This window comes from Cnephaeus nilssonii (assembly GCF_951640355.1).
Source record: "Cnephaeus nilssonii genome assembly, chromosome: 3".
NCBI classification, from domain to species: domain Eukaryota; kingdom Metazoa; phylum Chordata; class Mammalia; order Chiroptera; family Vespertilionidae; genus Cnephaeus; species Cnephaeus nilssonii.
The window spans coordinates 44208594-44234260 of NC_137074.1; the positions used below are offsets into that span (position 1 = coordinate 44208594).

At 43.1% G+C, this 25667-nt stretch overlaps 2 pseudogenes across 2 annotated transcripts; both read left to right on the forward strand.

The window, feature by feature from the left end:
* Nucleotides 1-1916: 1916 nt before the first annotated feature.
* On the forward strand, nucleotides 1917-24970 carry LOC307097214 (histidine-rich glycoprotein-like; annotated as a pseudogene). Its single transcript has 5 exons — nucleotides 1917-2403; nucleotides 17459-17625; nucleotides 20792-20872; nucleotides 22925-23026; nucleotides 24220-24970. The product of its transcript is annotated as a histidine-rich glycoprotein-like (transcript).
* Nucleotides 18045-18521, forward strand: LOC307097384 (ragulator complex protein LAMTOR1-like; annotated as a pseudogene). The gene has a single exon. The product of its transcript is annotated as a ragulator complex protein LAMTOR1-like (transcript).
* Nucleotides 24971-25667: the final 697 nt, after the last annotated feature.

Consider the following 25667-nt stretch of genomic DNA (forward strand, 5'->3'; position numbering starts at 1 on the left):
TTGTGTTGTTTTAAGCCATTACGTTTGGGGTAATTAGTTACAGCAACAATGAGAATTAATATAAGCATTAAAGCACTGGGCTTCATGTTGTGGGAGATACAAAGATGAATAAAACACAATCCCTCCTCTCTGTAAGCTAGAACATAATGAATATTTTAAGATAGGTACAACAGAATGGCTATGGGAACTCAAGGAAAGAAATGACTTCATTTTTAGGGTAGTTAGGAAGGGCATAGCAAAAGACAGACTTTTGAGCTGATCCTAAGAAAATAAACAAATTGTAAGAGATAAAGGGGATGGAGAAAGTGGCATAACCTTTACAAACTAAATCACATTATATATTATCTCTATACTAGAGGCCCGGTGCAAGACATTCTTGCACAGGAGGGGGGCCACACACCTCAGCCCAGGCTGCGCCCTTTCCCAGTCCAGGAGCCCTTGTGGTATGTCTGAGGGCGGCTTAGGCCTGCTCCCTGCCAGGAGCACACTGACCACCAGGGGGCAGCTCCTGCATTGAGTGTCTGCCCTCTGGTGGTCAGTGTGCATCATAGTGACCAGTCATTTTGCCATTCAGTTGATTTGCATATTACCTTTTTATTATCTCTCTCTATATAAAGAGCCAGGGTTGAATCCAGGGCAGCAGGGACTGGTGAGCGGGTGAAAGGCAGACAGCTTGGTCCCTCCCCTGGCCCGCAGGCTCCCATTGATCAGGGGATGGCTAACAGGGAACTGGAGGGAGTGGTGCGGCAGGGACTAGCAAACAGCTGGAAGACAGGCCTCTTGGTCCCTCCTCCCAGCCCTCAGACTCCAATCAATGGCTGGCAGAGGCAGGGTGGAACTAGGGACTGGCTTCCTTAGTAGTCCTGCAGGTTCAATCTCCAGAGGATAGGCCAGGCATCAATGGACCAGTACCACCGGCAGGATCCCAACAGCACTACCAGCCTCCTGGAACTCGGCCTCAGGCACTGCGGCCGCTTCCCCTCCCTAGATGCTCCACAAGGAAGAAAGGATACCGCCAGCAGTGCCAGGGGCAACCATAGGTGACTGATGGCTCTCCCCGTGCTTCCTCCAGGTCACTTGAGCCAGCCCCCATCCGCCCGCTCCAGATGAAGTGTGAGCGCAGAAGGAATGCAGTACAAAACAAAAACCAATGACCAAGAGAATGCCGCAGTCAATGTCCGGAGTCCGGCTCAAGAGAACGGAGAGAAGGGAGAATTCCATAAGTTGGCCTATGCCAGTGGTCGGCAAACTGTGGCTCGTGAGCCACATGCGGCTCTTTGGCCCCTTGAGTTTTTAGCAAAGGCCAGCTTAGGAGTACCCTAATTAAGTTAATAACAATGTACCTACCTATATAGTTTAAGTTTTAAAAATTTGGTTCTCGAAAAGCAATTTCAATCATTGTACTGTTGACATTTGGCTCTGTTGACTAATGAGTTTGCCGACCACTGGCCTATGCCAAGATATTTCTGAGTGACTGCCTGGCGTGTGACAGTTGTGTGATCACAGAGAAAGGAGTCCAAGTTTCTCAACAGAACACCAAGGACTTCTTCCATGTTCTGAACCTTAATAAGAAATGTGATAGCTCACAGCACAAGGTGCTGGAAGTGCCCATGTGTCCTCAGTCTCTGCCTTATTTTGCTGCTAAATTCAGCCTCAGTGTCACTGATGCACTCAGAAGGCTCTACGGCTTTCTCAGAAGCCTTGGGGCGCACTGTCTTTGACATGAAGATAGCTGCGGACTTCAGCAACCTGGAGAGTCAGAAGGAATTTGTGCGTCAGTACTGCCAGCACTGTGAGGAAGAGCCCTGGCTACCTATGCTGACCTCTGCCTGCCCCGGCTGGGACCGATATGCAGAGTGTGTGCTGGGTCACCCCATCACCCCCACCTCTGCACGGCCAAGTCTCCCCAGCAGATCATGGACTCACTGGTGAAGGATTACTTCATCAGACGGCAGAACCTGTCCCCAGACAAGATTTTGCACGTCATTGTGGCCCTGTGTTATGACAAAAAACTGGAGGCCCTTAGAGAAGATGTTCCCACAGCTTTACATAGTTCCCATGGTGCTGACTGCATGTTAACCTCAGGTGAAATTGTCCAGAAAATGGAGCCAAGTGACCTCGCCTTGAATGATGCCACCGTGGACACTCTATTTGGAGACATGAAGGAGAAGGAAGTGAGGCTCCACTATGGTACCTGGCACACATCTTCAGGCACATGGCCATGGTTCAACGAGGATGTGGGAGTGCTTACCTACCGCACCCTGAGGAACAAAGACTTCCAGGAGGTCACCCTTGAAACGACGGGGAGATTCTGCTACGTTTTGAGGCTGCTTACGGCTTTCGGAACAAATAGAAATGGTCCTGAAGCTATAGAGGGGCAAGTTCCCCTGCCACTTCGTGAAGGTCATGGTCTGCACCGGGGATGCCTAAGCAGCAGGGGCCAGGCCCAGGCGTAGGACAGGCATGCAGACAGGGCATTGCTGTGGCAGATGGAAGGCATCTATGCTGCCATCCCGGTGTGGCCCCCGGAGACCAGCGCCCATGTGCAGGAGCTGTACCAGGAATGGCTGGCGGGGGGGGGGGGGGGGGAGCACGACTCCCCCCAGGCCCAGGTGGCCCTGCACACCACCTAGCAGGGCCCAGGGCAGCCTGCCAGGACATCAAGTGGTAAAGGTCCAGCAGACGCCTGGCCTGCAGGCTGCCTGAAGAGGGGTGTCAGTCACGTGAAGGAAAGGCTTAGCATCTCTGTCATCGCTTTGGTTTTCAGAATTCCCTGCTCCCCATCTGTCAGCTCCCTCACTCTGAGGGGCACTGTCATCATCACATGGGTGCAACTGAAATATTGTATCTCCAGAGGATTGCCCCAATGTACATATCTTTTTATCCGACGATGAAAAAATCCCAAAGAACAAGAATGGAGACAGACTACTTATTGTCCTTTAGGCTTAAAAAGCCCTGGAAGTGTCCTGCGAAGAGCTGAGACTTGGTTCTGTCCATGCACCTCAGAGAGATTGGATCAGGAAAGTTTGGCCCTGACTTTACCCACTTATGTTACTCTTGAAGATGTCTTTGCCACAATGTGAATAAACTGCCACCTTTTGGAATAGGGGCTCATACAAAAGTCTGCATTCCCAACTTTTCTTGAAACAGATCTATGTTCTATAGCTGTGGCCACCATCCTGAGATCAGGTCCTGTCGACCAGGTCTTGTCACTGGGAATCAGGGGGCACTGGAGTGGAGGGTCCCTCTTCCCCTGTGCCCTTTAACATTCAGGGATTGAGCTGAACTCATTTTGGGTGAGGCCTGGTAAGGGTGACAGGTGTCACAGATGGAAGGATGGAGAATGGAGAGGCAGACACCCTGCTCGGTCCCTCCCTGGGTGGGGTCAGGCAGATGAATGCCAGCCAGCACATTTCACAATTGGGTGAGATAACGTCCTCTGTGTCCACTTCTCACCCCGTGGGCCTGGCCACTCCTCTCAGCTCCGGGCAGCCCTCTGCGTTCCATGACAGTGCACTCTGAACTCACATGCTGCTCGCCCTAAGTCAGAAGGAAGAGAGCAGTTGGCCCACAGACAACTAAAAGATAGGGCTCACGCCTGGTGAGCGCAGTGGCAGTGGCAGTGGTGGGAGCCTCTCCTGCCTCAGTGGCAGCGCTAAGGAGCAGTAAGCTGAGTGGTAAGGAGCAGTGAGCAGGTGGGTGGTAAGGAACGAGGGGTCCTGGACTGCTGAAAGGGATTTCCAGCAGGTGGACATCCCCTGAGGGGTCCTGGACTGCGAGAGGGTGCAGGCCAGGCTGAGGGACCCCCCCTCCCCAGTGCACAAATTTTGTGCACTGGGCCTCTAGCATAGGATATGAAAGCCTAAGAGACCAAATGACCAGTCTCTATGACCTGCACTGACCACCAGGGGGCAGACGCTCAATGCAGGAGCTGCCCCCTGGTGATCAGTGCACTCCTGCAGCCAGAACACAGCTCAGCTGACTAACCTGTCCAGGTGGCACACCAGCCAGGGAGCAGCCACTCACTCCCTCAGTAGTGCTGCAGGTCCAATTTCCAGAGAACAGGCCAGGCACTGACAGACCAGTGCCAATGGTATAATCCTGACAGCGCTGCCAACCTCCTAGAAGTTTGCCTTGGGCAGCATGGCTGCTTACCCTTCCTAGACGTTCCACAAAAAAGAAATTACATAAAAGCGGCCACCAGGTGACTCTTGACAACTAGCATGAATGTCAGTGGGAAGGATCCAGATCTCACTGCCTACCCAGAGGGCTGATAGTGTTCTGCACGCCCCCTGGGGACTCCACCCTTGCAAGAATTCACGCACCGGGCCTCTAGTTTTAAAATAAACTTATTATTAGTCATTTGATAAAAGAACACTCCTAATATGAAAAATAGCCATGCTCTAACATATCTTTTACATTACACAAGATATAGTTAGATTTGCTGACATCCATTAGTCTTCTAGAGCTGCCATGATAAAATACCACAGACTGGGTGCCTTAAACAATAGACATTTATGTTCTCAGAGTTCAAGAGACTGGAAGTGCAAGATCTATGTGTCCACAGGTTGGTTTTTCCTAATGTCTCTCTCCTATGCATACAGACAAATGCCTTCTTTCTGTTCTCCCATGGACTTTCCTCTGTGCTTGTACACCCCTATGTCTCTTATTCTTCTCATGAGGACACCAGTTCTGTTGAGTTAGAACCCTACTTTTATGATCTCATTTAACTTTAATTACCTCTTTGAAGGTCCTATCTCCAAGTACAGTCACACTGGCCTGCAGACCCAAGGGTCCTAGGTTCGATTACAGTCAAGGGCACATACCTTGGTTGCAGGCTCCTCTCAGGCCCAGGACATGGTCATGGCAGGAAACAACCAATCGATGTGTTTCTCTCACATTGATCTTCTCTCTATCTTTCTCTTCCATTCTCTCTAAAGATCAATGGAAAAAAATATCCTCAGGTGAGGATTTAAAAAAAAGAAAAAGAAAAGAGCAAAAGATTTGAACAGTCACCTCTTTTCCATATAAGCAAAAGAATAGATATACTATATCATATATCATAGGGAGTTGAAAATTAAAACAATGATGAAATACCATTATTCATCTATTAGAATGACCAAAATCCAGAACTCTGACAACACCAAGGCTGGAGAGAATGCGGAGCAACAGAAACTCTCATTCATTGTTGGGAATGCAAAATGGTATAGCCACTCTGAAAGACAATTTGGCACTTCTTACAAAGCTGAGCATATTCTTACCATACAATCCAGCAAATGTGCTCCTTAATATTCACCCAAATGAGTTTAAAACATGTCCACAGAAAAACTTGCACATGGATGTCTATAGTAGCTCTACTCATAATTGCCAAAACTTGGAAGCAACCTAAATACCATTCAGTAGTTGAATGGATAATCTGTGGTACAAACCAACAATGGAGTATTATTCAGTGCTAAAAACAAATGAGCTATTAAGCCATGAAAAAATACAAAGGAACCTTAAAGGCATATCACTAAGTGAAAGCATAAAATCTGAAAAGGTGACATAACCTATGATTCCAACTACTTAATATTCTGGAAAAGGCAAAACTACAGAAAAAAATAAGATCAGTGGGTTGAGGGTAGGGAGGGATAAATAGGCAGAGCACAGAGTATTTTAGGGCAATGAAACTATTCCGTAAGACACTATAATGGTGGATACAGAGCATTACACATTTGTCTGAATCCATAGAATGTACATCAAGAGTGAGCCCAATATGAACTATGGACTTTAGGTGATAATAATGTTTCAAAGTAGGTTCATTGATAACAACAAATGTACCACTCTGGTGAGAATACTGATAGTGAAGGAGGCTGTATCAGGAGAGTGAGCACAGAGTATATGAAAATCTTTTTTTTAAGTGCCTTATATTACAAAAGGCTGAATGTTACAAAATTCTATCAACTGGTCTAGTGATCCCCAAAGAAATCAGAAATTTACAAATATGTCCATATTGACATCCTATATAATAAAAGGGTAATATGCAAATTGACCCTAATGGTGGAACAACCCGGGAAGACAGGTTGCTATGATGCACACTGACCACCAAGGGGAAGATGCTCAATGCAGGAGCTGCCCCCTGGTGGTCAGTGCACTCACACAGGGAGACCTCTGCTCAGCCACAAGCCATCAGTCAGACATCCCCCAAGGCTCCCGGGTTGCCAGAGGGATGTCTGACTGCCAGCTAAGGACCATTCCCCTGTTCCCCCGGGAAGGGAAGTGGGCCTAATCCAGCCAGTGAACATCCCCCGAGGGATTCCAGACTACGAGAGGGCGCAGACTGGGCTGAGGGACCTCCCAAGTGCACAAATTTTCATGCACTGGGCCTCTAGTTATTTATAAGAACAAATAATTGAAAGCAATATACATGTCCAAATATAAGGGAATATTGATAGATTATAAGCATATATAGCACAAATTACCATGTGATCTTAGAAAATAATCTTTCTGAATAATATTTAATGATTTGGTAAAGTGCTCATGGTATAACCTTAAGGAAAAATATACTGTCTAAGCTGTATATAACAAAAATTTATTAAAAGCATTTCCCTTGGGCTCCCCTGTGGCTCAAGTGGTTGAACATCAACCAATGCATTAAGAGGTCGCTGGTTCGAATCTGGTGAGGGCACATGCCCAGGTTTCAGGCTCAATCCCTAGCAGAGGCAGTCAATCAATGTTGATGTTTCTTTTCTTTATTTTTATTTCATTTCTTTACTGTTTAAAGTTGATGTTTCTATCTCTCTCTCCCTCTCCCTTCCTCTCTCTAAAATAAAAAAAAGAACTTCAAAAAATTTTTCCTTAAATTTTAAAAAAAGTGTTTCCCTTGGAAAAAGGTTTGAAGAATGAGAGATAGGAGAAGCCCTGGCCAGGTAGCTCTGTTGGTTAGAGCATTGTCCCAATACAGCAAGGTTGTGGGCACACACAAGAAGCAACCAATGGATACACAATTAAATGGAACAACAAATCAATGTCTCTCTCTCTCTCTCTCTCTCTCTCTCTCTCTCTCTCTCTCTCAAATGAATAAATAAAAATATATTTTTTAAAAAACATGAGGGATAACAAAGATATTTTTATTTTACACATTCGATAATATCCCGTGTTCTTTTAACTTTGTATAGGGATTATATTTATAACTAAAAATTGTATAATTAAAATAACTCAAATTTGACAATAAAACCTTATTTAAAAATCCAAACAAACCCCAACATTTATAAAGCTTATATGGCTTCTAGTAATACCCCTCAAAAATAGAGATTGTAAGTAAACACTCAATTCAGTGGAGGAAAACAATACCTGTATGTAAAGAATAATTGCAATAATGTAAAAGCACATTTATTATAGATATTTAAATAGAAAAAGTCTGTAAAGCAATATATAATTGTTCATGATTTTTCTCATCATAGTAGGATGAGAGGTGAGTATTTCTTTATGCTTTTGTATTTTCCACATTTATAAACCTTAAGTGGTTTCTAGTAATACCCTTCAACAATAGAGGTTGTAAGTAAACACTCAACCATAGTGTGGGGGGGGGGAAACAAGCTTTAAAGAATAAAAATTCTGGCCCTGGCTGGTTTTTCTCAGTGGATAGAGCATTCGCCCACAGACTGAAGGGTCCCGGGTTCAATTCTGGTCAAAGGCATGTACCTTGGTTGCAGGCTCAATCCGGGGCTCATGTGGGAGTGTGGGAGACAACTAATCTATGTGTCTCTCTGACATCAATGTTTCTCTCTCTCCCCCTTCCCTTCCACTCTCTCTAAAAATCAATAGAAAAATATCCTTGGATGAGGATTAACAACAACAAAAGGATAAAAATTCTGTTCCTGACTTTCCTGATCCTATAGCCAGGACACCCAGAAAGAACCTGCATAACAGAAAGAACACATAAAGGTGAAGATCTATCTACCCCACCCCCGGCTGCCCTGATAACCATCTTGTGAAAAGTCACTAGTCCCCTCTCCATTCCACATCATTGGCCATTCTCTGGCTCAGGACTGCCAGGAAGCTTTCCCCAAGCCAGTAAGAAGCTTCACAAATGCTAAACGTGACTTCCCAGAGAAAAGGAATATGGGAGGTGGCGGGGTGAGAGGGGTGGGAGGGATTTGCAACCTAGTTCAGCATCTGGTTAAAACTGTAATCTTTCTTCCCCACTCTGAGTGACTTGGGTGGAGCTGCAAAGCCTAACCCCAGGGCCCTGCCACAGCTGACTTGGGCAGAGCTGTGGAGCTGCAGTTCTGCAGAGCATGACCCCAAGGCCCTGCCAAGACCTACTTAGGCGGAGCTTTGGGGACCCTCAGGGACCCACCACAGGAGGAGATATATAGGCCAGAGCCTCCCCAGGAGTTTGGTTCAGGCTTTGGATCCAGAATTCCCCTGCACTAGCAGATCTGCGAAAGAAAGGTTAAAGGTTCCTCCCTCAGAGTGCTGGCTGATTGTTTTCCCGTGCATTTTGCCACAACACTAGATCAGACAATTCCTAGGACTATCTCTCCTATTCACCATCATTCTGTCTCCTCATGACCATTGCCACCCTAGCACTTTCACTGGCTCCCTGAGATGTCTGTCTCATCTGAAGCTGCTCCATAACTGGATGGCATCACTAGCATTGTGTCCGTATTTAAGATTCAATAAAGCAAGGGGAGAGAAGGCATGGCTCTTGTGAGTACCCCTAAGTCTTAGCAAAACAGTATTGTAGGAAGAGCTTATTCTCTTCCTTGGTGGCTTTTCCCTGTCCCATCCCTTTCCCTTCACCAGCATTTGGTTTGTCCAGGGCACTCCATATTGGACATGACCAACACAGCAATAATTGAAAGACTTAATTAAGGAACTCAACTCATTGAAGCATAAAACAGTTTTGTTTTAATCAATAACATCCCCCCAAACCACCATTGTGAGAGCCCCTTAATAATACCTTGGCCAGAATTCATACTTTTCCAGTCATTCTAAGTTGCACTAGGGTGGTACTATTTGGGTATTTAAAAGTTAGTGTTGTTAATATTAAAAGTTCAATATTAAACAAAAGTCAAAATATGTCCCTTCCATTTTTAGCACTCCTTAAGACAATCTGTGACTCTGGGGAAGTGTGGTCTGCTTTTTGTGTGGTATACCCTGCCCTTTCCCTCTCTCTTCAAACTCCTTCCAGGTTTTTTCTGGAGCCCCCATAGTCCTCAACCTTGACTGCACATTTGAATCATCTTGGAATTTCAAAACTACCAATGCCTGAGTTTAATACCTAGAGATCCTGATTGAATTGCTCTCAGGGAAGGCCTGGACATAAGGACTTTTCAAAACTCCTCAGGCGATTCTAGCTAAGGCTGAGCATCATTGCTGTGGACACTTATAGACACTACGGAGAAGAGAGCAGGGAGGAAGATACTGTCTAAGTGGAAAGTGAATCGGGGCTGATTCCTTCTGGTCTGATGTTACTGGGTTCTCCTGGTATGAAGGATCCATATAGGTATATTGGTTTTATTGGAGGAATAGGGCAGAGGAGGTCAGCTTAATCCCAGCTCTGTCGCTCAATGCTGAGACCCTCTCCCAATGGTGTATTCCCTCTCACCCCTTCTCTGCAATGGGTGGGCATCAAATGGCTTGACTTCTACCCTCAGCACGGTTCTCTTCCACAGTAACCAATATTTTTGGCATGTTTTAAGAGCCACGGAGAACTGGAATGATAGCTGGTGTCCTCAACTTCTTCTCAGGCACAATAATAATAATAATAACAAAAATAATCATCAATAGCATCATTAATTCAGCACCTGAATCTGTGACAAGAATTGTATTATTTACGTTATATGTTTTCTTATTTAATTATCATACAATCCTGTCAGGGGACATTAATCCCATTTTATACACGAGGAAACAAAGTCACAGAGACATGTCATAGCTTCCCCAGCATCACACAGGAAGAGGGTAACAACGCAGAATTGTAATTCAGATCTGACTCCAAAGGAACATGCTCTTAATCATTTTATTCTACCTGAACTCAGGTCCTCCCTTAAATAAGATAGCTGTTTTCTACTGAAGACTTCTAGTGCTATAATCTAACAAGGAGACTGATGGTAGCAATCCCTGGCTGAGACAGACCAGCAGATGGAGGAAAATGACTTTACTGCTAACTGTACCCAGCACACTCATGAATGAGGCAGTGCTTATGGTAAAAAACACTTTGGACCTGGTATCTTCTAGAAATATCCAGATTTGTGCAACTCACAGTTTCACCCACTCACCAGAGGCATGTCCCCAGGACCCATTAATCATTTACACCATGATGATAGAGATTTTAACCCAGGGGTAAAGGTGAACTGCAGGAAGTCACCGTTTTCCCAATATTGTCATAAGAGTGCACCAAGGAACATGGAAGGGCGATGGACCGTGGGCGTTAGCAGGGCTGTGTTGAGATAGCAGTGGCTCAAAGCAATTTCCTGACCTGTTAGCCTCAAAGTAAATGTTTACTGGACCTTACTGACCTTTACTGATCTTTATTGACCTTGGAGATGGTCTGTCTGTTACCTATTTGCTGTCACTCAAGAGAAGACTGACTATACTCTCTGTTAGAGGCAAAGGCCAGTGGCACTTCTCCCTGCAAATGCAGAGAAGCTGCAGTAGTGACCTTAGATGTTATTTCTAAGTAGGAAAGTAGCAGTTTATACCCAGGCATCTAGAGGCCTGTTCCCTCCTCCCTCTGCCTTTTCTCCAGGCCCATATGCCTATACATAATTTTCCAAAGTCCTTGGTAACTTAAAGACTTTAGAACATTGCTAAATTAAACAATAAACATCTAAATATTCCAACAAGTTTTCAGTTCACCTGGTTTTACTTTTTAATAGAGAAAACCTAAAAATATATTTCTTAAAGGTGAGAATGTTCATAAATGACAATCTAAGAAATGCTGGCTATTTACTTTTAATTATCATTGGAAAATTAAAGTTTAAATATTGTGTGGTTTTAATAATAGAGGGCAACCTCCACTGCTGCTGAAATCCCTCCCTGAGCAACCGGCTCTGCCACGGACACTGCACCATCTTAAAGGGGAGAGTGGCTGTTATTGGAAGTATAAAAATCCTGGGAATCTACAACAACAACACCCAGGGAACAGCTGCAAACCCAGGAACACCAGACCCCAAGAAGCATGAATACGCAGACTCGGAGGAGCTCTGCACCTTCTCACAGAGAGGTCAGATTTTGCCTAGGAAAAGGAGAGAGAGAACTTCATAACCAGACACCTGGAGAAGAGAGATCATGGGGAGAGAAAGAAACAGCTTGCATATGAAAGCAATAGAGGCATCACCAGAAAAGGAAGTAAATGAAATGGAGGCAAGCAACCTGTTGGAGAAAGAATTCAGAGAAATGGTCATAAGGTGGCTGTAAAGAAAGGAAGACAAATTCAACAATATGTGTAAGAACCAAGAAGAAATGAAGAAGAACCAAGAAGAAATGAAAAATGACATTGCTGCTATAAAGAAGTCAATAGAAATCATCAACAGTAGACTAGAAGAAGAAGAGGACTGCATCAGTGAGCTAGAAAACAAGGTAGGAAAACATACCCAAGCAGAGCAGCTTCTAGAAAAAAAGAATTTAAAAACAGGAGGAGAACCTAAGGGAACTTTGGGACAACACGAAACAAAACAACATCCACATAATAAGAATGCCAGAAGGAGAGGAAACTGAGCAAGGAATAGAAAACCTGTTTGAAGAAATAATGACAGAAAACTTCCTGATAAAGGGAAGAAAAAACTCACACAGGAGAAACCAAGATGGCGGCATTGGAAACACCTGAACTTGCTGCCCCGCACAACCACTTCAAAATTACAACTAAAAGACAAAAATGGACATCATCCAGAACCACAGAAAGGCTGGCTGAGTGGAAATTCTACAACTAGAAGGAAAGAGAAAAGCACACTGAGACTCACAGGAACTGCGGAAGTAAAGGCAGAGGTACGGAAGTGCGCGTGGAGAGGGCTGCAAACTGAGCACATGGCTGTCTTTTTCAAGTGGAAGGGAGACAAAAGCTCCTGACTGCTCTGAACTCCAGTTCCGGGTGAGACTCTGGGGACCCAGACTCATACGGGGAGAAACTGGACTGTCTGCCAGCAGGTGGAATTCGAGGGCGGCTTTCTCTTAGAGGTGCTTGCAATGATTACCAAGGGACACTGAGACCCAGGTGTCCCCTAGGGCAGGGCTGATGGAAACCCATTGCTGTTTGCTTCGTCCTGAGACCCCGCACCAACCAGAGGCTTTTACATATGAATGGCCTGGTCTGTTGAAATCTAAAATTAGCTAACAAACTGCAGCTGAGTCAGAGAGACCCAGAACATCCAAAAGAAGGCGCAAGGCCCCATAGCAGCCTGCATTGTTTCACAGCTGTGTCTCATCTGGGCACCTCCAAACCCCAAACAAAGAAAAGGAATCTGCAGATCTCTCTGTAGCTCCTGATTGGTGGCCTCAGGCAGAGACTAAATTAGCACCTCCTTGGAGATCCAAGAGCCAGTGGACCCAGTGGTCAAAGTGGTACCATCCAGATTACAACTCCTCAGATCCATAAGAGACACACTCAGGGGACAGACTCAGTGAGCACCAAAGCCCCACTGAAGCAAGTCTTGCCTCATAAGTGTGTCTCCAGCACAGAAGTTCTCCCATCATAGACACAGCTGATCCTCACAGCCAATTGGCCTGGAGGTCAATTCCTCCCAGTGATACCAACAACAATCAAGGCTTAACTACAACAATACTGTGCACACAGTCCACAAAGGGGTGCACCAAGAGTGTCCACGGCAGGTAACTGAGGAGGCTGAGCCACTGGGCCTTATAGGACACCTAGAAACAAAGCCACTCTTTCAACACAGGGAAGCAGCCAAAATGCAGAGCAAAGAAACAGGTCACAAATGAAAGAAATGGAGGAAAGCAAACAACTGGATATAGAGTTCAAAACCATGGTTATAAGGTTTTTTAAAAATTTTTCTAGAAAAAGCCGATAAATTTAGTGAGACCCTCAAGGGTATGAAAAGGGACCAACTAGAAATTAAGCATACACTGAGTGAAATAAAAAATATAGAGAGAGAGATCCAACAGCAGACTAGAGGATTGCAAGAATCAAGTCAAAGATTTGAAATACAAAGAAGCAAAAAACACCCAACTGGGAAAGCAAAAAGAAAAAATAATCCAAAAATTTGAAGATAATGTAAGGAGTCTCTGGCACAACTTCAAGTGTACCAACATCCAAATTATAGGGGTGCCAGAAGAAGAGAGAGAACAAGATACTGAAAACCTATTTGAAGAAATAATGACAGAAAACTTCCCCCACCTGGTGAAAGAAATAGACTTACAAGTCCAGGAAGCGCACAGAACCCCAAACTAAAGGAATCCAAAGAGGACCACACCAAGACACACCATAAGTAAATGGCCAAAAGCAAAAGACAAAGAGAGAATATTAAAAGCAGCAAGATAAAAACAGTTAGTTACCCACAAGTTAAAAAGGACATAAAAGAACTCAATCCTTTTCATTGGATCTCCTTACATTTGCCTCTTAGCATAACTACTATTGTCTGTCTCATTTTTGTACTTATATGTTTATTTCTAGTCTGCAGATGCAGGATGAAGTCTTAAAAGGACTCAAGCTCTACAGAAGGCATACACTTTTGAAGATGTATTAAGAAAACAAAACGGGGTAGATGTGGGGAGCCACCGATTTCCCAATACAGTCATAAGAGTGCACCAAGGAACTCGGAAGGCCGATGGACCGTGGGCATTAGCAGGGCTGTGTTGAGATAGCGGTGGCTCAAAGAAATTTCCTGACCTATTAGCCTCAAAGTAAATGTTTACTGGTCCTTACTGACCTTTACTGATCTTTATTGACCTTAGACACATTCTGTCTGCTACCTGTTTTCCGTGCTTTACTGAGGGCAAGATGTGTGTATCTAAAATAGAATAAAAATGGATAAGGCCAGGTTTCAGTTTGCCTCTCCAAGAGAGAAGTCTCCACCTGGCCTCCATGCCTTCTAAATTCATATGTCTTGTATAGTATTTTCATTTGTGAGTCAGCCCCTTCTTCAGATCCTAAATCCCCGCCTTAAAAGGTTGTGGCAGTAAACATTCAGTTTACAGAACAAAAATATATAAAGACTGATTAATCAATAGTGTGTATGTGTGTGTGTGTGTGTGTGTGTGTGTGTGTGTGTGTGTGTCTGTGTGTGTGTGTTTAAAAACCTGTATAAAATTCTCTGCTGTAGTATACCATCACAAGGGGTGGTTTTTTTCGTTTTAACAAAATGAAGACATTCCCTGCAGCTCTGCTTTCCATCCTTTGGATCACACTTAGATATTCCTACACTGTGAGTCCTATAGATTGCAATGCTACTGAGCCCCTGACTAGGAAAGCTCTAGACCTGATCAATAAAGGATGTTTTAATGGCTACCTTTTTCAGGTGCTGCAGGTCACTGATGCCCACTTGGACAAAGGGGTAAGGAATTGCCAATGGCAGAGCTAAGTTGGGAAACCATGCAACAGGGCTAAATGTGACTCTAGCCAGTAAGCCTACTGCTTTGAACAATGGAATGGCCTTGGTCATGGTTTTCTGTTTGGTTTATTCTACTATCTAGAATGTGTGTTTTTTTCAAACTAAAGTCAGTTATTAGTATGTTCTTAATAATGAATCAATCTGTGAATACTTAGAAGCACTGATGCTGAGTCCAATCAAATGCTAAGTACTATAAGAGAAAAATTAGAATGAACTGTAAGCCTTGCCCTTAAGGAAATAAGAATCAGCTCACACATTTACACACACACACACACACACACACACACACACACACACACACACACACTCACTGTGTAAGATAGGATATATTTAAGTGACTGAGTGAGTATTATAGATGCTGGACAATCTAATGAAAGGAGATCTATTATCACTGAATGAAAGAATGCTTCATTTTGGAAGTCCAAATGAAGCAGAATTTGAATAGGAGATGGGCTGGGTTAAATGCATTCCAGGGAAATTCCAGGACTACCACCTCTTTGTGGGTAAGAAATCAGGCAGGAGAGCATTAGGGAGTAATTAGACACAAGAAGGGGGATTCTGGCAGTTCTATGTGAGATTTGGCACAGCAAGCAGGGTGAAAGAAAGAATGCAGGCTTACCTTGATGAAAGCAAGCCTGCTGTCTTCACTTTGATCAGCAATTTTCAACAGGTGTACCACAGGAATATTTAAAACATACAATACCTGACTATTTAGTCGTGGGCACTGACCTCTTGTCCCTTAGATTGTCAAATGTAAAAAGGACAGCAGCCAACACATCAAAGCCGTCTATTGTGAATGAAGCAAAAAACACCCAACTGAAAAAGAAAAAAGAATACAAAAATATGAAGATAGTGTAAGGAGCCTCTGGGAAAACTTCAAGCGTACCAACATCCAAATTATGGTGGTGCCAGAAGAAGAGAGAGAGCAAGATACTGAAAATCTCTTTAAAGAAATAATGACTGAAAACATCCCCCTCCTGGTAAAAGAAGTAGAATTACAAGTACAAGAAGTACACAGAACCCCAAACAAAAGGAATCCAAAGAGGACCACACCAATACACATCATAATTAAAATGCCAAGGGCAAAAGACAAAGAGAAAATATTAAAAGCAGCAAGAGAAAAACAATTAGTTACCTACAAGGGAGCACCCATGAGATTGTCAGCTGATTTCTCAACAGAAACTATGCAGGCCAGATGGGAGTGGCAAGAAATATTCAAAGCGATGAATAGCAAGAATCTACAACCAAGATTACTCTACCCAGCAAAGTTATCATCCAGAATTGAAGGTCAGATAAAAAGCTTCACAGATAAGAAAAAGCTAAACGAGTTCATCACCGCCAAACCAGTATTATATGAAATGCTGAAAGGTATTCTTTAAGAAGAGGAGGAAGAAGAAAAAGGTAAAGATAAAAATTATGAACAACAAATACATATCTGTCAACAAGTGAATCTAAAAATCAAGTGAATAAAAAATCTGATGAACAGAATAAACTGGTGATTATAATAGAATAGAATCAGGGGCATAGGAAGGAAGTGGACTGGCAATTCTCGGGGGGAAAGGGGTGTGCGGGGTGTGGGAAGAGACTGGACAAAAATCGTACACCTATGGATGAGGACAGTGGCGGGGGGAGATAAGGGCAGAGGGTGGGGTGGGAACCGGTGGAGGGGAGCTATGGGGGGGGGGGAGGAACAATTGTAATAATCTGAACATTAAAGATTTATTTTTAAAAATGAAAGAATTCCTCATGTGTAAAATAAAGCTAATAATAGTATTAGCTCTTTGGGTCTTTGTTAGAATTAAATAAGATGCTCTGTGTAGTCCACTTCCAAATTACTTAGGAATATATTGACATCAACATCTAAAACTTCTGTATTAATACTACAGTTTACACAGCAGTCTCATTTAATCTCAAAATATGACTATGAAGATTATGAGACTTTCTATTTTAGAGTTAAAAGAGGTTCAAAGAGAATAAATTACTTGGCCTCATAAAACTGCCAAAATGTGGTGAACCTCAAACAACCCTACCAGTGTTGACTCTAAAGTCCATTATCTTTTTATTTACTTTTTCTAAGAGAATTATCACAGAGTTCCTTTCAAAAATAGCAAATTTCAGCATAATTCAATATACAAAAATTCAGCAGCAAGCAACTACTTCAGGAGTTTGCCTTAAAGAAGACTGAGCTGTATCTTCTCTCTCTGGGCAAAACTTCATTTTAATGATGCTCTCCCTCCTTGGCAGAGATAGGAAGGGTTCATTAAAATATTCACACTTTATTATTGACTAGAGGCCCATTGCATAAAGATTCATGCAAGAATAGACCTTCCTTCACCTGGCCACTGGCACTGGTTTTCCTCTGGCACCCAGGACCTAGGCCTTTGTTCCAGCCTCCACCTTCTGCCTTCACTATGGCCAGAGTCTTCGCTCGGGCTGGAGTCTTCACTCCGGCTGGAGCCTTCAGTGTTTGCTCCTGCTGGCGTGCCGCTCCTGTAGCTCTGTTCACCCCCTGCTCTCCCCCTCATAGCAGACGTCCTGCCCTGCCCGGCTGTGCATGCAAATTAACCCACCATCTTTGTTGGGGTAATTTTGATACTCACTCCTGATTGGCTGATGGGCATTGAGAAGGTAGAGTCAATTTGCATATTTCTCTTTTATTAGTCTAGATGGGTTTGGGGCATCTGAATAGAGTAACAACTGAGACTTGAGCATCAGAAGGATCTGGGTTTAAGTTTAGCTCTGCTGCTGACTAACTGATTTGCTGGAACAAGTTTCTTAGCCTCTCCAACCCTCAATTCAACCATCTATAAAACAGGAGTTGTTATTTTTTCCACCATGCATATATGTATTAAGTCACAGCATTGACAGTGCTGTTTAGCCACAAAACTACCATCTTCTTTCTCCAGTCTTTTCCGCTTTGGCCAATACTAAAGACAGCCCTGTACTCTTGGATTTCTTTGAGGAGACTGAGGTCTACAGAAAACAAGCAGAGAAAGTCCTTGAGATGTACGAAAAGGAGAATGGCGACTTTGCCTCTTTCAGAGTGGACCAAGTGGAGAGAGTTGGCAGAGGCGTGAGTTTCCACTAATGTCCAGCTGGAGTCTGAGGGCCCAGGCTCCAACCTCGCAGGCACAAATTAAGTTGCACTGACCCTCTCCCCACTGGCCTCCTTGGGCTAGATGATTTTTATTATTATAATTTTTAACTTACAAGTAACATTCAAAATAATATTAGTTTCAAGTGTACACAAATTCAAAAAGATACATGCATCCTTAAATTTATTGCAGCATTATTTACAATAGACAAGATATGGAAGCAACCTAAGTGCCTATGGATAGGTGATTAGATAAAGAATGTGTATTATAGTCTGGGAAGGGATAGTCGTGTAGGTGGGTGGTTGCTTGCTAATTGCAGCCACAAGTCATGTGACTGGAAGGGCTCCTTATGGACACCATCCCTCCTCATGGCCTGAGCGCCCTGTCCGACCCAGCCATGGGGTGCTGCTACAGCAGCGAGAACAAGAACTCTGACCAGGACCGAGAGGAGCGGAAGCTGCTGCTGAACACTAGCAGCCCTCCTACCAAAGCCCTCAATGGAGCCGAGCCAAATTACCACAGCTGCCTTGCACAGATGAGCAGGCTCTGCTCTCCTCCATTCTTGCCAAGACAGCCAGCAACATCATTGACATGTCTGCTGCAGACTCCCAGGGCTTGGAGCAGCATGAGTACATGGACGGGCAAGGCAGTACAGCACCCGCTTGGCTGTGCTGAGCAGCAGCCTGACCCATTGGAAGAAGCTGCCACTACTGCCTTCTCTCACCAGTCAGCCCCACCAAGTGCTGGCCAGCGACCCATCCCCTTCTCCGACCTGCAGCAGGTCTCCAGGATAGCTGCTTATGCTTACAGTGCACTTTTTCAGATCCGTGTGGACGCAAGAGAGGAGCTGGTTGTACAGTTTGGGATCCCATGAAGACAGTGGTCCTCCGACAGCTCTTCTACTCTCTTCACCCCGCCTCCCCTAGCCCCAGCCTCACTATGGCTTATACCAGTGATGGCGAACCTATGACACGCGTGTCAGCACTGACACGCGTAGCCATTTCTGATGACACGCGGCTGCTGAGGCAGCCACATGCTGAGGATGAAACATTTGCTGCTCCTGAGGATGAAACATTTGCGAAATAATGTTTTTTCCTCAAAGTGACACACTACCCGAGTTATGCTCAGTTTTTTGGCGAAGTCTGACACACCAAGATCAAAAGGTTGCCCATCACTGGCTTATACAGTACCCTGACCTGCTACTAATCACAGAGAAGAATGTGGAGGAGGAGGAGAAGAACGAGGCTAGAAGCTTGGACAAGTGAGGATGGAGCAAGAGAGGGTAGAACCATTTGGGACTGGCCTTTGAAGCCCTGGCCAGGAGTGGGGTGGGGGTCAAAAGGACAGGGCCTGGTAGGTCTTCACTGTCACTGGGAAGGGGTGGAGGTAACACTGTGAAAGTGATCACTAGGGGGCCTATGAAGGCCCCTTTCCCACTCTTTCTGTTGGCCTCACTCTTTGCCCCTCTCCGACTTGGTACTCACAGGCACCTCACTAGGATTTGTGACCAGTGTCGGGACAAGATTGAATTTGAATGAATTGAGTTTGTTTTCTAGCATCCTGGGTTTTTACATGTTTGGGGTTTTGGTGTTGTTGGTTGTTGTTTGTTTTTTTTTGCGGAGGCGGAGGGGCTATCTCCTTTGATAAAGGAAATGTATTCAAAATATATGTATTATATATTTATAATAAAATATTACTCAGCATAAAAAAAATCAAATCTAACCATTTGTGACAATGTAGAGGGTATGATGCTAAGTGAAATAAGCCAGACAGAGAATTACAAAATCCAGCTGCTCTGTTTGTTTGTTTTAATACAATGGCAACTTTACTGAGGTGTAATTGACATTCAATAAACAGCACATATTTAGAGTATACCATTTGATAATTGTACCATATGTATATACCAATGAATTCAACACCACACTTAAGATAGTGAACATATCCATCACCCCCAATAATTTCTTGGACCCCTTTGTTATGCTTCCCTCTTGACCAACCCCTCTTGCCTCTTCCCCTGGGCTGCTGGTGCCAGCCACCAGCTGCTTTTTAAATTGAGATCCCTGTTGCAGTTTCAAGAGACAGGCAGCAGATACCGTGGAACAGCCCTCCTGTAATTTTTTTTATTTTTCGGAGTTGTGAGGAGTGTGATATTAACAGAGAGGGGGGAAACCCAAACCAAAAAGAGCAAAATGCGGAAGAGCATACTAGGGTTATGAGTAATTAAAATCATCTAGTCCTAACGTCCTTGTATTATGATGGAAAAGTGAGGCTCAGAGCAACTACCTCACCACACCCAGTAGTATGGCTAGAGCCAGACAATCCTTCCCTAACTAGGGACTCAAGTGCCTCCCACCCATAGCAGTCTTACAGAACAGCTAGTTTATGTTGTCTTATATTTTGAAAACACAAAGTGAAATAGATAATGGTGCAGACAAGCAATGGGATCAGTATAATGCAATTACGTACTAAAAAGAATGTTTTGGACCTATATGCTTTGGAAAGAGTTTCAAGATATATTGCCCAGGGGAAAAAGCAGGTTACAGAACAATACTTTGACTATTACTTTCTTTATATTAAACAATCCTATCTAATAAAGCAGAATATGCAAATTGACCGAAACTCTGTGACAAAGATGGAAGTACCCACAGCCAATGAGGAGGAAATATGAAAACTGATGTGACAAGGCAAGAGGCAGAAGGCAGCTCTGGCCAGAGCGAAGTCGGAAAAGCGGCTCAAGCTGGAGCAAAGGTGGTGCCGGCAGCAGGGGAAGAAAGGCCTATTCTTGCATGAATCTTCAGGCATTGGGCCTCTAGTTAGATATAAGTGTATGTACACAACATATTTAGGAAAAGGCTAGAAGAAAAACACATCAAATGGATGATAGTGGTACCTCTGAGAGGAAGAGGCTTGAGGTGCAGGAAGAATGACTTTTCACACTATGTTTAATCATGTCTGTATTACCTGAGCCTTTTCAATCAAATAGTATTCATCTTATCACTTGATAAATTTTAAAAAGACACAGAAAATAAGAAGAATGGCACATATTAGTGAATCCTGATAGTGCCTTTACAGTATATTGGATAGTAGGTATCTACTGGCTTTTTTAAAATGTTCCTGAAACTGCTTTGATCCTATTTGTTCTAGAGAGGAGGGAGAAGAACCAATTATTATATTGACTTCTCTGTGAGAAACTGCTCCAGTCACCATTTTCGCAGGCACCATAATCTACACTAATAGAAGAAAAAGATGCAAATTGACCATACTTTTGTGACACCCACCAGCCAATCAGGAGTGAGTAAGCAAATTAACCCAACAAAGCTGGCAGGTTAATTTGCATATGCAGGCGCCAAACGGCCGGGGGCAGGACGCTTGCATTGTTGCCATGGCAAAGACGCAGGCATTCTGCACCACCCCAGCTGCTCAGGGCCTCTGGAAGTGTGGGAAGTCGGAAACGTGGTTCCCGGGCCAGAGTGAAGGCAATGCCGGCAGCCAGGTGTAGAAAGGCCCATTCTTGCATGAATCTTGGTGCCTCAGGCCTCTAGTGTGAGTATAATAGATCAGTGTGAAATATTAGTAACATTTGGAGACTACTTACTATGTGACAGATACCCTTGTAAGGGCTTTTTACACATATGTTAGCCTATTATCCCCACTGCCACACATGAACTAGAGAACATTTTTTATCACAGATTTACCCATGGGGAAACTGAGTCATGGCGATAAAACTGAGATTATTATTTTATAAATATACATGATATATACCTAAACTTAACACTGAGGGTTTGTTTTTTTTTAACTCATTAGGATTAAAGGTTAGCTAAACCTAATAACTAGAATGAATTAAGAACCTATACTCATGGGTGCTTTCATTCACTCCATCTCATTCACTCCTCACTGTCAGCACATTTAACAAATGGGAAGGTAATGGGCTCAGTAAAGTAAGGGTCTTGCCGAATGTTCACAACCAAGATGCTCAGACCCGTGGGATTGCCCTCCTACTCATGTATAAACTTATACCCATGTGCCTGCAGGAAGTGTTATGAATGATAAGCAGCATTTGTATAGCAACCTACAGTTTACAAAACACTTCGATATATTACTGCTTTGTTGGATCCCCGTGACCATCCCATTGACCCCAACAAACCCTCAACCATCTTGGTGTGAGGAATGCAAACTCAGTGCAGAAACATGGAGGGTGGAAAAGAGGAGCTCAATGCTAAATGTTCTATAGCGTTAGCTCATTAAATTAAGCCCTCCCACAACCTGTGGATAGATAGTACTGTACTCATTTTAGAAATAAAGACTGAGTTTCAGAAATTTTATGCAACTTACCTAAATCTCATAGAACTAATACATGATGAAGCCAGGATTACATAGGTCTGTCTGACTCCAAAACTGTACTAAAAATCTTTTCTTGTTGTTGTTTGTTAATCCTTGCCCAAGGATATTTTCCTTTTGATTTTTAGGGAGAGTGGAAGAGAGAAGGAAAGACAGAGAGAGACATCGATGTGAAACAAACACATCGATTGGTTGCCTCCTGCACAAGCCCTGACCAGGGAGGAGTCCGCAACCAAGATAGCACTCTTGACCAGAATTGAACCCGGGACCCTTTGGTCCCCAGGCTGAGACTCTACGCACTGAACCAAACTGGATAGGGCTGTATTCAAAATCTTACTGCTTAACAGTCTCCTCAAAAAATGAGTTTTCTTATTGTAACTTTGACAGCTGGGATTAGGGATCTTTGGCAGAAGGGTGCCAGCCAGATGTAGTCCCTGAATTTAGGGTAGGGCCAGAAGACAGTCTCTTTGACAGGGTCTGTGAAAACCCATTTTTATAATGGCTCCCTTCTTCCCAAGACTTTCCTCCAAGGGTCTTGGATAAAGTTGTACAAATCTCTCATCTATACCACTCTTCTTTTTCTCTAGGCACAGGCAACTCAGGTCTTCAGTACAGAAGAGTTGGTCTAGCATCAAGGCATCAGTGGCATAATATTCCCAACTACCACCCATGGGGAAGGCCAGTGCTAGTGACCAGTCATGGAAGAGAACCACAGCAGTAATGAAAATCTTTGGAACCTGAACTTTTCCCAAAGTGTTGACTAGGAAATATTGTTAAATAACTGGTGGAGATATTTGATGATATTAACTTGATTTTTCTAGAGCTCTCCTTCCTTACCAGAATGTCTGGAAGTTCACAACTCTAGCTGGGCATCTTCACACCACCTGCACACATACACTCAAATACACATACACTAACAGGTTTCTCTCTTATTTATAGGTCTTTGGATTCTGCAGATCAATTTTGTCCTATAATATAGGGGCCTCTGACATGGAAACATCAATAGAGATTGACATAAACTGTGAAGTCTTCGACCTTAAGGTGCATTGCCTAAGCAACTTTTGTCATGAGTAGTGCCAGACTAAGTAATGTTTTCACACACATAGTGTATGTTGTTCTTATGGCTGTGTGTGTGTGTGTGTGTGTGTGTGTGAGAGAGAGAGAGAGAGAGAGAGAGAGAGAGAGAGAGAGAGAGAGAAGAGAAGAGAAGAGAAGAGAAGAGAAGAGAAGAGAAGAGAAGAGAAGAGAAGAGAAGAGAAGAGAAGAGAAGAGAAGAGAAGATCAGGAGGAGGGAGAGAAACAGAGAAAATAACCCCTGGACAATTCCTGGTAAGACACCAAAAGTGTGACACTTTTTCCAAGAATTGCGAAAATATAAGATTTGGCATAAAAGTAAAATCATAACCAATTTAACCAATCTTTAATGAATTTGAAAATGGTTCTTGTAGCTAGGACTCCATTGCTGAATTAATAATCTAGTTTTATTATTAGGCACAGAATCTAAGGGGAATGAATTAGTGTCAAATTTATTATATAAAGATATGTAAAATAAAATACAAAACAGTATTTTATGAGAATATCAGTGTGTAGAAACTTTTGTTCTACACAAAATATTCTTCACAGTGTTTTTTTTTTTATATCAGAAAAAAATAATTCAAACATCCATGTGACAGACCAAAAAGAGGGGCAGGTTTTTCACCATGGGCATGGCTGCACAGATTTCTTTAAATATTAAAACATCAATAAGGATAGTGAAAAGGTGAAGTGCTCACCTTTTAGGAGTAAGAGATACTTATACTATAGAGTCTCAGAACTCTGCTGAGAGCCTGAATTATAAGGCACTAGTTTTCCAAATGTTGGTCTACAGATGAGTACCATTCTATAATATAATTTTATCACTTTATATGGAAATGAGAAACATAAAGATAATAAGAAAATTGTTTGTGGTATAACTTATTACATATAAAAGAACCATACTTTACTCTGGGATTATCTTTCTGACTGCTGTTATAAAATATTATTGCTATTGTGAAATGATGGTAGTAGATGATAATTTTTGTTTGTATTTTAAATGCCAACTCACCTAGATATAAATTTGAGAATCCTTTTTTGATATCCTACTTTTAAAATTTATTTCCGAAATCCAAAAGTATGAATTTAGTTGAATTAAATCAAGTTAAACATCTAATTTCTTCTTTACATGATGATACTCACTCTTCTGTGTCCTTCACCAGGAACATAGGAACATCAGTAATTTACAACCCCAGTTGGACCATCCCCTCCACTCTGGAAGCCATGAGCATTCCTCTGCTGACAAGCCTCTGTTTACACACAGTGTATCCAGAGATAACCTCCATCATCACACATCACATAAATCTGGATGCCCACCTGCTCTACACGACAAAAATTAGACAGACCACCACTTCAAGCAGGAGCTCCTTCATGATTGCCCCCTTCAAGATGTCATCACCTCCATTTTGGCACCAATGGCACAAATGCATCCCCTCATAATCATAGTTCCAGTGAACACCATTCCCATAGACATCATCCCCATAGACATCATCCCCAAGGACATTACCCCCATGGACAGCATCCTGACCACCCTGGTTTTCATGACCATGGACCCTGTGACCAATCACCCCATTGGCAAGGTCCCCAAGATCACCATCACCTGGGCCATGACCCACCTCCTATGCCCTCAGAAGAAAGAGGTCCAGGTACTTTCCCTTAACATGGAGACAAATTGGATATATTTACCGACTCCCTCCATTAAAGAAAGGTGGAGTTCTTCCTCTTCCTGAAGCCAATTTTCCCAGCTTCTCATTGCCAAACCACAACCATCCTCTAAAGCCAGAAATTCAGCCCTTCCCTCAATCTGCCTCTGAATTATGTCCAGGGATGTTCAAGAGTGAATTTTACAAGTTTCAAAGTTTTTTTAAGAGACTTTTCAAAAAAAAAAAAAAATCTGACTTCCTTGAAAAATGAGTAATATTCTGAATTAGAACCATAAATAAAATGTAACCAATAATAAATGCAACATTACAAGTTATTATAATCTTAACTTCCATATTCAGAATAGGACAAAATGTGGGTAGGGGAAGAGATGATGTGAGAAGAACAACAAAAATGGAGAGGAGAGGAAAAAATCTGTGTCCCAAGTCAAAAGTTCATTCTCTCACTGGTTACTACACCACTCAAGACAAATCTCTGATCCTCAGAATTCCTTTACTTCCTGAGTTCAACTCCTTTAATTCTAGCATCATTCCTCTTTTAGTTCTTATGCTGTAGCTGGGCATGCCAAGAAGTATGTATTGTCATATAAAGGATTGTTCTTATAAAAGTGATCTAAATTCTCTCCTACTTCTTATTTCTAATTCTCTAAATTCCCTTTATTTTGAAGAAATAAGTTCTAAATTTAATTATAAAGTAGACAAAGTTCAGGATAAAATTTTCAGAGAACAATCAAGACTTAACTACACAAAGGAGGACCAAGATGGAGGCATAGGGTGGACGCCTGATTGTTGCCTACCACAACAACTTTGAAACTACAACGGGAAAACAGAGCAGACACCATCCAGAACCACCGGAGGGCTGGCTGAGTAGATGCTCTACAACTAGAATAAAAGAGAGGGGTACGTGGGATGATGCTGATGCTGGTGAGCCAAAGATCACACTTTAAGAA